This window comes from Phascolarctos cinereus, unplaced genomic scaffold (assembly GCF_003287225.1).
Source record: "Phascolarctos cinereus isolate Bilbo 61053 unplaced genomic scaffold, phaCin_HiC Scaffold_9;HRSCAF=440, whole genome shotgun sequence".
Classification (NCBI taxonomy): Eukaryota; Metazoa; Chordata; class Mammalia; order Diprotodontia; family Phascolarctidae; genus Phascolarctos; species Phascolarctos cinereus.
This window is the reverse complement of record NW_027556402.1, coordinates 206,705,143-206,716,560: the sequence shown is the minus strand read 5'-3', so window position 1 is coordinate 206,716,560 and position 11,418 is coordinate 206,705,143. Positions and strand designations below refer to the sequence as shown.

At 36.4% G+C, this 11,418-nt stretch overlaps 1 pseudogene; it reads left to right on the top strand.

Moving 5' to 3' along the window:
• Positions 1 to 1,004: 1,004 nt before the first annotated feature.
• Positions 1,005 to 1,944, top strand: LOC110221073 (olfactory receptor 5p57-like; annotated as a pseudogene).
• The last annotated feature ends 9,474 nt before the right edge of the window (positions 1,945 to 11,418 follow it).

Sequence of the window (11,418 nt, the reverse complement as noted above, 5' to 3'; positions counted from 1 at the left end):
ATTAGTCTTTCGAAGACATGATTTATCTCTACTTTGGTCTGATTTCTGAGATGTTTCAAAGTTATTTCCCTTCACGTGGCTATTGAGGTCATTACATAAATTGATCTTCTAGTTCTCCTTAGTTAATTCTGCATCAGCTAATGAAAGCGTTTCCATATTATGCCAAAGCAGTAAAATTTATCACTTCTTACTGCACAGTAAATTGCCACTGCTTTCCTACACCACAGTTTGCTCAGCTATTCCCTCAGCTATTGAAGGAAGCAATACATAACAGGATATGATTACAGCAGGTTGGGCAAGTGCTTTCCATTATTTTGCCTAGAAACAGCACAATTTCCATGAGAAATTTACTGCATTCCTTCAGGGAACAAAATCAAGCCAAATTATGGTTCTTTGCCGTAATGCTAAATTCTAGGAACAAAATACAAGGAGAAGATGTAGAACCCAGATTGCCCATTTCTCCTCTCTTGTGATTTTAGAGCACAAAAGTCATCTTGGAAACCAGGAGTTTCCTTATAGTCAATGATCATGAGATAGATACCATGTTTAGTTGTGGGAGATGGTCCTTTGAGAGGTCAGGCATCACAAAGCAGATTCTGTTTCTTCGAAAGCGATTAGAAATGGTGGTTACTTGGCAGACCAGCATTTACATATTTGGATATAGTCTCTGCATATATTTAAGGAAGGTTACTATGGTGGAAGTAAACCATCCTTTTCTCTTAAAGGTTTTTCACACTGTTACAATGGTGAAATTAGCAAATCATACAATATTGAAGGTCTATGGGGAAAGATTCGAGGAAGTAAATTTGTTTATTTCTTCTTTGCTTATGGGCACCCTGCCATGGTGCATTAGAGCCAAGTATTGGAGTAAGATAGTGGGATGGGAATGTAGGAGGTGGTCAGTGAATGTTTCCTGAGTACATCAACAGACATATCCAAATGTTAGTCCTTCATTCTGTTTTAATCTCCTTTTTTCTGTCTAATAGATACTCTTTCCAAGACAGATGTCTGGCAATAACTGCACTGCTGTGACTGAATTCCTTCTTTTGGGACTAACAGATGATCCAACCCTTTGTGTCATCCTCTTTGTGATATTTCTGGGTGTCTATGCTGTCACCTTAGCTGGTAACCTTAGCATAATCACATCAATCAGAAAGAGCTCCCAACTTCACACTCCAATGTACCTTTTCCTCAGCAACTTGGCTTTTGTGAGATATTGGATTTTCCTCATCTGTCACACCTCTCATGCTCATCAACTTCTTGGCAGATAAGACCTCAATCCCTTTTGGAGGCTGTGTGGCCCAATTTTATTTTGCAGCCACTTTTGGTTCAGCTGAGTGCTTCTTGCTGGCTGTGATGGCCTATGATCGGTATATGGCCATCTGTAATCCCTTGCTATATTCCACTGATATGTCTACTGCAGTCTGTACTCTGTTACTTATCACATCCTATGTGGGTAGTTGTATAAATGCTTGTATCTTCATTGGTTGCTTATTGAATCGTTCCTTCTGTGGACCCAATAAAATCAATCACTTTTTCTGTGATTATTCACCACTTTTGAAGCTTTCCAACTACCAGGATGATCTTGCTGGAATTCTTCCTGCTGTCTCTGGTGGGTCAGTACTTATAATCACAGTGCTAATTATCATAATTTCTTATGTATACATCCTCTTCTCTGTCCTGAAGATAAGGTCCACTGAAGGGAGATCCAAAGCTTTCTCAACTTGCACCTCCCACCTCACAGCAGTCACTCTCTTCTATGGGACCCTTACATTCATTTATATGATGCCTAAATCCAGCTACTCAACAGATGAAAATAAAGTGGTGTCTGTTTTCTACACTGTAATGATCCCTATGTTGAACCCCCTGATCTACAGTCTTAGGAACAATGAAGTAAAAGGGGCACTGAGGAAACTGATAAGTAGGAAACACTTTTTTTCATGAATTCAGCTAAATATAGCAAGTATGTATTAAGTACATAATATGAACCTAATATTTTACTACATTTGGAGAATACAAGGACAAAAATCAACGTCCTTGCTTATAAGGAGACCATATTTTACTAATGTAATGATTATTATTGAGTACTACGAATAAATGGGCTTTAGGAAAGGTGTATACACACACACACACACACACACAAATATATTCATTTAATGGATTGAATTGATGAACTTTAATGTTTATCCAAAGGTTCTGAAAATACATGCAATGTTCCACAAATGTGGACCTCCCACCAAGGAGTAAGGAGAGGGGTATTCTCATAGCTCTTCTTTGAGTTTATGATTTTTTCTTTGTAATCTTGCAGCACTTACATTCAATTGATTTGTGGTGGTTGTTCTTCCCACTTCCATTGTTATAGTCATTTGATGGATTGTTTTCTTGCCTTTTCTTGCTTCACTCTGCATTAGATCATGTAAATCATTTCTATGTTTCTCTATAGTCATCATATTTATTGTTCCTTACAGCATGGTAATATTTCATTACACTAGTTTATTACAATTTGCTTAGCCATTCCTTTATCAATGAGCATCTACTTTTTTTTCCAGTTCTTTGGTAACATAAAACTGCTACTGTAAATATTTTGGTATATATGGAAGCTTTCTTTATATCAATAACATTCTTGAGGCATTTGCCTTCAAAATTTTGTTCTATGAGAAAGCTGTTAGGGAGGGTTGAGGAGAGAAAGATCCTGGAAGTAATTTAGGTCACAGAAAAACAAAAGATATCAATACAAATTATTTTAAAAATGAAGATCTCCACAACCTGGCCCCTTCCTTCTTTCCAATCTTATACTTTACTTCCCATCCATGAATTGTGCAATTTAGCTACGCTGGACTATTTGCTTTTCCCCACACATGACACTCCATATTTTGTGTCTTTCCAGTTACGTACATGGACTGCTTTGTTCTCCTTCCTCTGCCACTTAGTTTCCTGAGTTTTTCTCAAGACAGTTCAAATCCCACTTTTTGTGAGAAGCCTTTCTTGGCCTCTCCATCTACTCTGTATATAATTCGTATGTACCTGATGTCTCTCCCAATAGAATTTGAGATCCCTGGATCCACATTCTTGATCCCTGGATAGCAGGGATTGTTTATTGGTTTTCTTTATAGTCTAACATTGTTAATGTACAGTGTTTGGCAGTAATAAACATTTCAGATCCTTGCTGCCTGACCACCCTGTTGGTTATCTGTCTTTGGATTGTCTCTAGATTTTCAATATTTTCCTACAGCGTGTAGGCCAGGACTGGGCATGGTATCCCATACCTGGTCTGATCAAGGCAGAGTCAGTGGAACTGTCACCTTCCTAATTTTAAATCCAACATTTTTCTTAATTAAGCCTAAATTTCCATTATGCCTTCTAGATGACTTAATGAAGTAAAACTGTTTACATTCTTATATAGGAAAATGATATGTGTAACTCCTTTAGTAGGAGAGTTAGAAGGAGTCTACATACATAGAGGGCAGGAAAGTGAGACACTTTTGTTGGGATGATGTCCAAAAAAAAATTAGAAGGTGTGAGAAAGATGATACAGGTGAGACAAGTGGGAAGGGAGAGTTGGAATTGGGGAAATTTTCTCATATAAAAGAGGCACACAAGAAATATTTTTTAGAGCAAGGGGAAAATTGTGGGGGTCTGGTGGTCAGTTCTTGAACCTCATTCTCATGGGAATTGGTTCAAAAAGAGAAAAATACATATACACACTTGTTTGGGTGTGGAAAACTATCATACCCAGTGAGGAAATAGGAGGAGGAGGAGGAAGGGATAAGAGATATGGGATAGGGAGTGAGATGATAAAAGGGAGGGCAAATTAAAGGAGGTAGTAGTCAGAAATAAAGTTGAAGAAGGACAAGATAAAAAGAAAGAAGAATAAGTGAAAAAAATAGGATGGAGAGAAATACTGTCAGTAATCATAACTGTGAATGTGAATTGGATGAGTTCACCCATAAAATGAAAGTGGATAGAAAATGAATTAGTAGCCAGAATTCAGCAATATGTTGTTTACAAAAGACACACTTGAAACAGAAAGATACACACAGAATAAAGTTCTGGAGCAGAATCCATTATGTTTCAGCTGAAGTAAAAATGGCAGGGATAGTAATCATGATCTCAGACAAAACAAAAGCAAAATCGACCTAATTAAAAGAGACAATCAGTGAAACTGCATTTTACTAAAAGGTACCACAGACAATGAAGTAATATTAAAATTTCTTTGGGAGTAAAGACTTAGTAGCTGTCTTGTTGGTTAAAAAGGTTGTACACACCTTTGTAGCTCTTTGGGTGTAGTTCTAAATTGTTCTTCTACAGTAAGTTTCTCTGATAAAGGCCTCATTTTTCATGTATGTAGGGAACTGAATCAAATTTATAAAAATAAGATCTACTCCCCAATTGACAAATGGTCAAAGGATATGAGCAAGCAGTTTTCAGAAGAAGAAATCAAAGCTATTTATAGTCATATGAAAAAATGTTCAAAATCTCTGTGGATTAGAGAAATGCAAATTAAAACAACTGAGGTCCCACCTTACACCTATAAGAAATGACAAATGCTGGAGAGGTTGAGGGAAAATAAGCACACTTAGAAAGTGTTGGTGGAGTTGTGAGCTGGTCCAGCCATTCAGGAGAACAGTTTGGAACTATGATGAAAGGGCTATAAAACTGTACATGTCCTTTGACCCAGCAATACCGCTACTAGGTCTGTACCCCAAAGAGATCAAAGAAAAAGGAAAAGGATGTACAAAAATACAAATGCAGTTGTACAAAAATATCTATAGCAGCTCTTTTTGTGGTGGCAAAGAATAGGAAATTGATGGAATACTCCTTAACTGGGGAATGGCTGAAGAAGTTGTGGCTTATGATTGTGATAGAGTGCTATTGTGGCATAAGAAATGATGAAGGGGATATTTTCAGAAAAAAAAAATAACAAAGCCTGTATGTACTCATGCAAAATGAAGTGAAAATGACTGGAACATCATTGTGCACAGAAATAGCAATGTTGAAATGATGATCAAGTGTGAAAGACCTGGCTACTATGATCAATACAATGATCCAAGATAATTCCAAATGACTTACGAAGAAAAAAATGCTATCCACTTTCAGAGAGAGAACTGATGAACCCTGAGTGCAAATTTGAGTATAATTTAATCACTTTTTTCCTTTTTTGTGATACAGTTAATATGGAAATATGTTTTGCATGATTTCACATGTGTAATTGATATATTGCTTGCTTTCTCAATGGGACAGGAAGGGTTGGAAATGAAGTAAAGAATTTGAAACAAGATTAAAAAAGAAAAGAATTTTTAAATAAATAAATAATAAACTTTTAAAAAGGAAAAATAAGTCTTGATTGCTTATTCCATTCTGTTTTGCCTTTTTTCTTCTTACTTAGTGTGAGATAATTTGAGAAATAGTAACTTTATAATATAATTTGACCATAGTCACTTCAGAAAACAATACAAAATCTGATAGTATTAGTCCTTCTTTCACTTTTTTCTTTTCATATTCTTCATATTATGTTGCAGTTCATATAGACCCTTGTGGTCCCTTATCTCCACTTACACTCACACTGATTAGTCAGTGCCCACAGAGCAAGCCTGGCTATATCTCTCCTCAAGGTTCTAGTGGTAACTTTAAAACATTATGCTATTTTTCTCTTATACTATCAGTCTGAACCCTTCTCCCCACTAGGGTGTGTTTTCCCCAAATATCTATCTCCAGTGACAGTTAATATCTCCTCAATATCACAATTTCATGCAGTGATTAGTTCTCTGTTATCATTTAACCAAATAAACACCAATACAAACTCATCTCTATGTCCCATTAGCATACTCTCCCTTATACCACCTCAGTTCCCAGAGGGTTGGCTCAAACTTAAAGCAGTTGCTACAAAGCATTGACTCCATCAAGTTCTTTTCCAAATGCAGCAGCCAATGGATAATCTGTTCCTTGCTTGTAGGTGCATGGCATCTTGCCTGTGAAATCAATACTTGCTGGAATAGGTTCTAGTCTTTTTTTAGGGCTGTGCTGATGGAGTAGAATTGGCTACTCACAGACTCTAGTAGAGATTCCAATTTCCAAATGTCTGGCAGCTTGCTCTTCAAGCTTTTTGAAACTCACAAGGTCTTAGCCATCTCTAACACTATACCCAACAACAAGACAGAATAGAGAAAGGTAGAAGTAACTACCGGCCCAGGTTCTCAGATTCATGTCAACCTGGGTGCAAAGATGATGACCCTGGCACTGTGTTTGGAATGTTATGAATTTTCCTAACTGGGGACTTAGAGAAATTGTGATTGAGCTCATAACTTTTCATATGAAACAAATTCCCCAAAGCTGTAAAGGAGGAAACTATATAGACCTTTGGGGACATCAAATCACTTCATAGGCTTGTAATGAACTAATTACTGTAACAGATGTTATGTAACAATGGTGAGTAGAGCTTCAGGAGAGTAAATTGACACAATTTTCACTAGCAAGAGGTTTTGATTATAGTTCCAGAACTGTCAAGTGAGAAGGGATGGGTATGGTGGAATGCAAATGTGGTAGCAAGGATGCTCTTGAGGAGATGGGCAGACAACAATGTAAAGCATGGCTGGAAATAGCTTAGCCTGATATATGAAACAAGTGAAGCATTTTTTTTATTGTATACTGAAATGGAAACTTCCTAAGGAGAAGAAACATTGCACTGAGTAGAGTTAATTGTTGTCATTTTTACCTGAATGCTAAGTTCAGTGTTTTCTTTGAAACTTTCTATAACCACAGAAGTTACATGCTAAATGTTCAACAATATCTTCTCTTTATACTTTTTTAAAAATTCTATTTTTATTTTCAGTTCCAAATTCTCTCCCTTCCTTCATCTCTCCCTTACTCACTGAAAAATCAAGAAATACAATATGTTACACATATGATGTCATGCAAACTCTGTTACCACATTAGCCATGTTGTAAAAAAAGCAAGAAAAATGAAAAAAGAAAGAAAACATGCTTCAATCTGCACTCTGATTTCATCAATTCTCGCTCTAGTGGTGGATATAATTTTTTATCATAATTCTTCTGGAATTGTTACGGATCACTGTATTAATCAATGTAGTTAAGTCTTTCACAGTTGGTTATTATTGCATTATTGCTGTTACTGTATACAGTGTTCTTCTAGTTCTGCTCATTTCACTTTGTATCATCAGTTCATGTAAGTCTTCTTGGGTTTTTCTGAGACATTCCTTTCATATTTCTTGTGATACAATTGTATTCCATCACAATCATATAACACAACTTATTCATCCATCTCCCAATTGATGGAAATCACTTGACTTTTTAATTCTTTGCCACCATAAAAGGAGTTACTATAAATATTTTTGTACATATAGGTCCTTTTATTTTATTTATTTTATTTCTTTGGGAATAAAGACCCAGTAGCTGTCTTGTTGGATAAAAAGGTTGTACATACCTTTATAGCTCTTTGGGTGTAGTTCTAAATTGTTCACTAGCATGGTTGGACTAGTTCATAGCTCCATCAGTGCATTAGCATACCTACTTTTTTATTTCCCCTTCAGCATTTATCATTTTCCTTTCCTATCATGTTAGCCCATATGATGAGTGTGAAGTTTTGTCTCTGAGCTGTTTTAATTTATATTTCTGTAATGATTAGTGATTTAGAGCATTTTATATGATTATTGATAGTTTTGTTTTTTCTTCTGAAGACTGCTTTTTCATATCATTTGGCCATTTATTAGTTTTTATAAATTTGGCTCCATTCCCTATACTTGAGAAATAAGACCTTTATCTTTTCTTGTTTTTTTTTTAAGTTGCATGCCCAATTCATTGTTCTGTTCTTTCTCTCTTTCATTGATATAATCATTTACAGATAGAAATTCCCCCTAAGTACTGCTTTGGCTGCATCCCACAACTTCGGGTATGTGGTCTTCTTGTTGTCATTATCTTTAATGAAATTATAGATCTTTGTGATGATTTACTCTTTGACCCACTCATTCTTTAGGATCAGCTTATTTAGTTTCAAATTTAGTTTTAATCTGTGCTTCCACAGCCCTTTATTGAATATAATTTTTGCATTATGGTCCAAAAGTTTGCATTTAATATTTCTGCATTTGTCTGTATAGTTCTTATGCCTTAATATGTGGACAATTTTTGTGAAGGTGCCACATACTGCTGGGAAGAAGATATACTCCTTTCTATTCCCATTCAATATTCTTGAGGTCTATGATACCTAACTTTTCAAAAATTTTATTCATACTGGAATGGTTTGCCATTTCCTTCTCCAGCTCATTTTATGGGTGAGGAGTTGAGGCAAACATGGTTAAGTGACTTGTTCAGGATCACACAACTGATAAGAGGCCAGATGTGAACTTGAGTCTTCCTGACACCAGGCTAGGCACTTTATCCATTGGGCCACCAAGCTGCCCTCCCACCTAGCTGCCCACTAAGGGAAAAAAAAACTAGATTCATGCTTTTACCCCACTTTGGGAAGTTATAGATAGAAATCAATATGATCCTCTTTAATTAAGCTCAGATTTCTCAGGCAGAAAGATGTTGACATTTTTCAACAGAGTCTATTTTCTTTGTCATATTTTCTGTGTAACCAGCCATTGCCCCTCTCTCTTGCATCCCATTCCCAATAAAGAAACACATGTGAATCAGAAATTAATGTGATCAACCACACTTTTAGCTGATGCTATATTGCAATACTAATTGAACAAAAATGCAAATAAACTGAAAATAAAGGAAAGATTTTAGTTAACATATGCTTTCCTAGGCTGGGAGAGAGAGGTGAAGAACTGGCAAATCACTGATATCAGTTGTGCTGAGGGGAAAGGTAACGATGACTGGTCTTCCCAGACTGGATTGTCAGGCTGCTCTCCTGACCAAAATGGATGGAATTCTAGTTGCTGTTCAAATGCTGACCCATCCACCACCATACCTACTGCAGTCTCTATTAAAATTCTTTTGCATGTATTAACTTACACTTTTACATGAATTGACAACTGTAATGTTAATGCAATGAGTAGGGACAGAACAATCTTGAGCTTTGGGGTAGTAAGTTGCTTGAGAAAATACTTAGAAAACTGATCAAGGTAAGAGAAGATATTAGTTTAGCTTCCCAGATTATGGTTCTCTGGATAAAGTGTTAGCTGAATTCTGAATCTATAGGACTAAATAATTGATCAGAAGTATTATTGAGTTACTTGAAATAAACTAAATTATTTTAGTTCCTTAAAAATGTATACTTTCAACATTATTCAACAAGTTATAATTTTATTCTTTAATACATTATTTGCTATCTAATCATGAAAAAATTCTAGTGCAGGGTGGCCAAACTCACCCTCTCACCTATGTATATCTTACCCCTCACAAATTTTGTTCCTAGAATAAATTTCTTTATTTTGCATTTTGATCAATTTTAACACACATAAGCAGTAAAAGAGCACCACAGGGCTTCCCAGACAGTCATGTATAACATTAGGCTCCTTCTAGCTACAATATGAAGCACAAAGAATCTCCTATCATGTTATATTTTATAATTTGACACATGGAAACATTTTAAATTATTCTTAAGGCATTTATTTAGTTCTCTGCTGAGATTTCACGTTAGCTAATCCATTCTGTGAGCTATTCTCGCATTTCTCTATTCTGAGTTTCCATTTTTAGTATGTTACATAAAAACAACTTTATGCAGATGTCAGTGTGTTTACCAGCAACTAAATAGCGAGCTCTCATGGTCTGCCTCTTTGTTCCCTAAGTGAACCAGCTAGCTGCTAACACTGCTCTACCACAAGATGAAAGCTCCTAACTCAAAACCCACTGGCAAAGGAGTGAAACTTCTGAAAAGTGCACTTTCAGAAGAGGTACTTTTTGGTAATGAAAAGAAACCAGTGAATGAATCCCCTTAAAATAATAAAAAGGAATATTTTATAGTTAAGCACATGATTTGGGTTGATGAATTCAGGCATTGCTGCTCTACTGGTACAGTACATGGGTTATTAATACTCTTTTTGTGCCTCTTGTGGACCCCCTTCTTCAAGTATCACAAAGCCTTCATCTGTGTCATAAAGAATCTCTGCAATTCTCTGTAACACTGGATCACTTTCCCTTTCATTTTCCTGACAGATCACTCCTTATTCCTTAGCTTTCCAAAGTAGCGGTCTCTCTCTTCCTCCAAGTCTTTAAGAGTGAGTTCCAATACATTGATCTGCTGATTAATCCTACTGACAAACAAGTACCTGATAGAACATGGTTAGGTAATGCCACCTTAAATAAAGATCTCTGTGTATACGTGGTGGCATTTATTTCATGGATTACTTTTCCCCCACTTCTGAGATTGAGGCTTTGGGGGGAGGAATTTCACTGACATATTTGTTAGTTGATGTAGCGGAAAGGGAATTGGACTTGACATCAGGAGAGCTGGGTTTCAATTCAAAATCTGTCTCTTACTGAGATCATGGGTGACTGAACTTCTGTGATCCTCAGTTACCTCACCTGTAAAATGAGGATAACAATGTTTTCCTCTAAGAATTGTTGGGAGGAAAGTAATTTATTACATTTAAATTATGGCATTGACTTGTTATTATTTCTGTTGTGTGGTTATTATGATTATACCATCAATATAAATGAGATTTGAAGTTTTCAAAAGTGAATGACTACCTTGAATTCAACTAGCATTTTCATCTGCCCACTATACACAGGACCCTGTCCTAGGAACTGGGGATACGGAGAAAAAAATGCAAAATAGTCCTTAATCTCAGGGAGCTTTCCTTCTCTTGGAAGAAAGAGAGGAAGAAATAAAACATTTGCATAGGTAAATAGATTCAAGACATGTTGAGGAGGAAATTAGACTTCCTGTAAGTGGTGACCTACTCTTTGAGGAACAAAGGAAGTTGAGATTCTATGAAGCAGAAATGAAGTGGAATATTTTAAGCATGGGATGGCCTGTGCAGAGGAACAGAGAGGAGGGTAGAATTCTGAGTCTGGGGAATGGAAAGTTAGGCCAGAATGCAGAGTACATGCTTGAGAGTAAAGTAAAGAAATAAATCTGAAGAGGGAAGCTGGATTCAGGTGGTGTAAATATCAAGCTGAGGAGTTGTTATTTTGTCCTAAAGGCAATAAGGGATCTGTTCAAGGCTTGAGTAGGCAAGTGACAAGATTAGTCATGTGCTTTAGGAGAACCATTTTTGTAACTTTTTAGAGGATAGTTTAGAGGACATGGAGGCTAGACTTCTAATTAAGAGGCTATTGCAATAGTTCAAGAGAGAAATAACCTCCCTAACCTGAGTTAGGGAAACAGCTACGTGTGTGGACATAAGATGATGTGAGATATAGGTTGTGGATGTAGAAGTGGCAGAATTTGGCCACTGATTGTCTAGGGAAGAGAAGATGGAGAGAAGAGTACAGCCTGATTCCAGGATTGGTAATC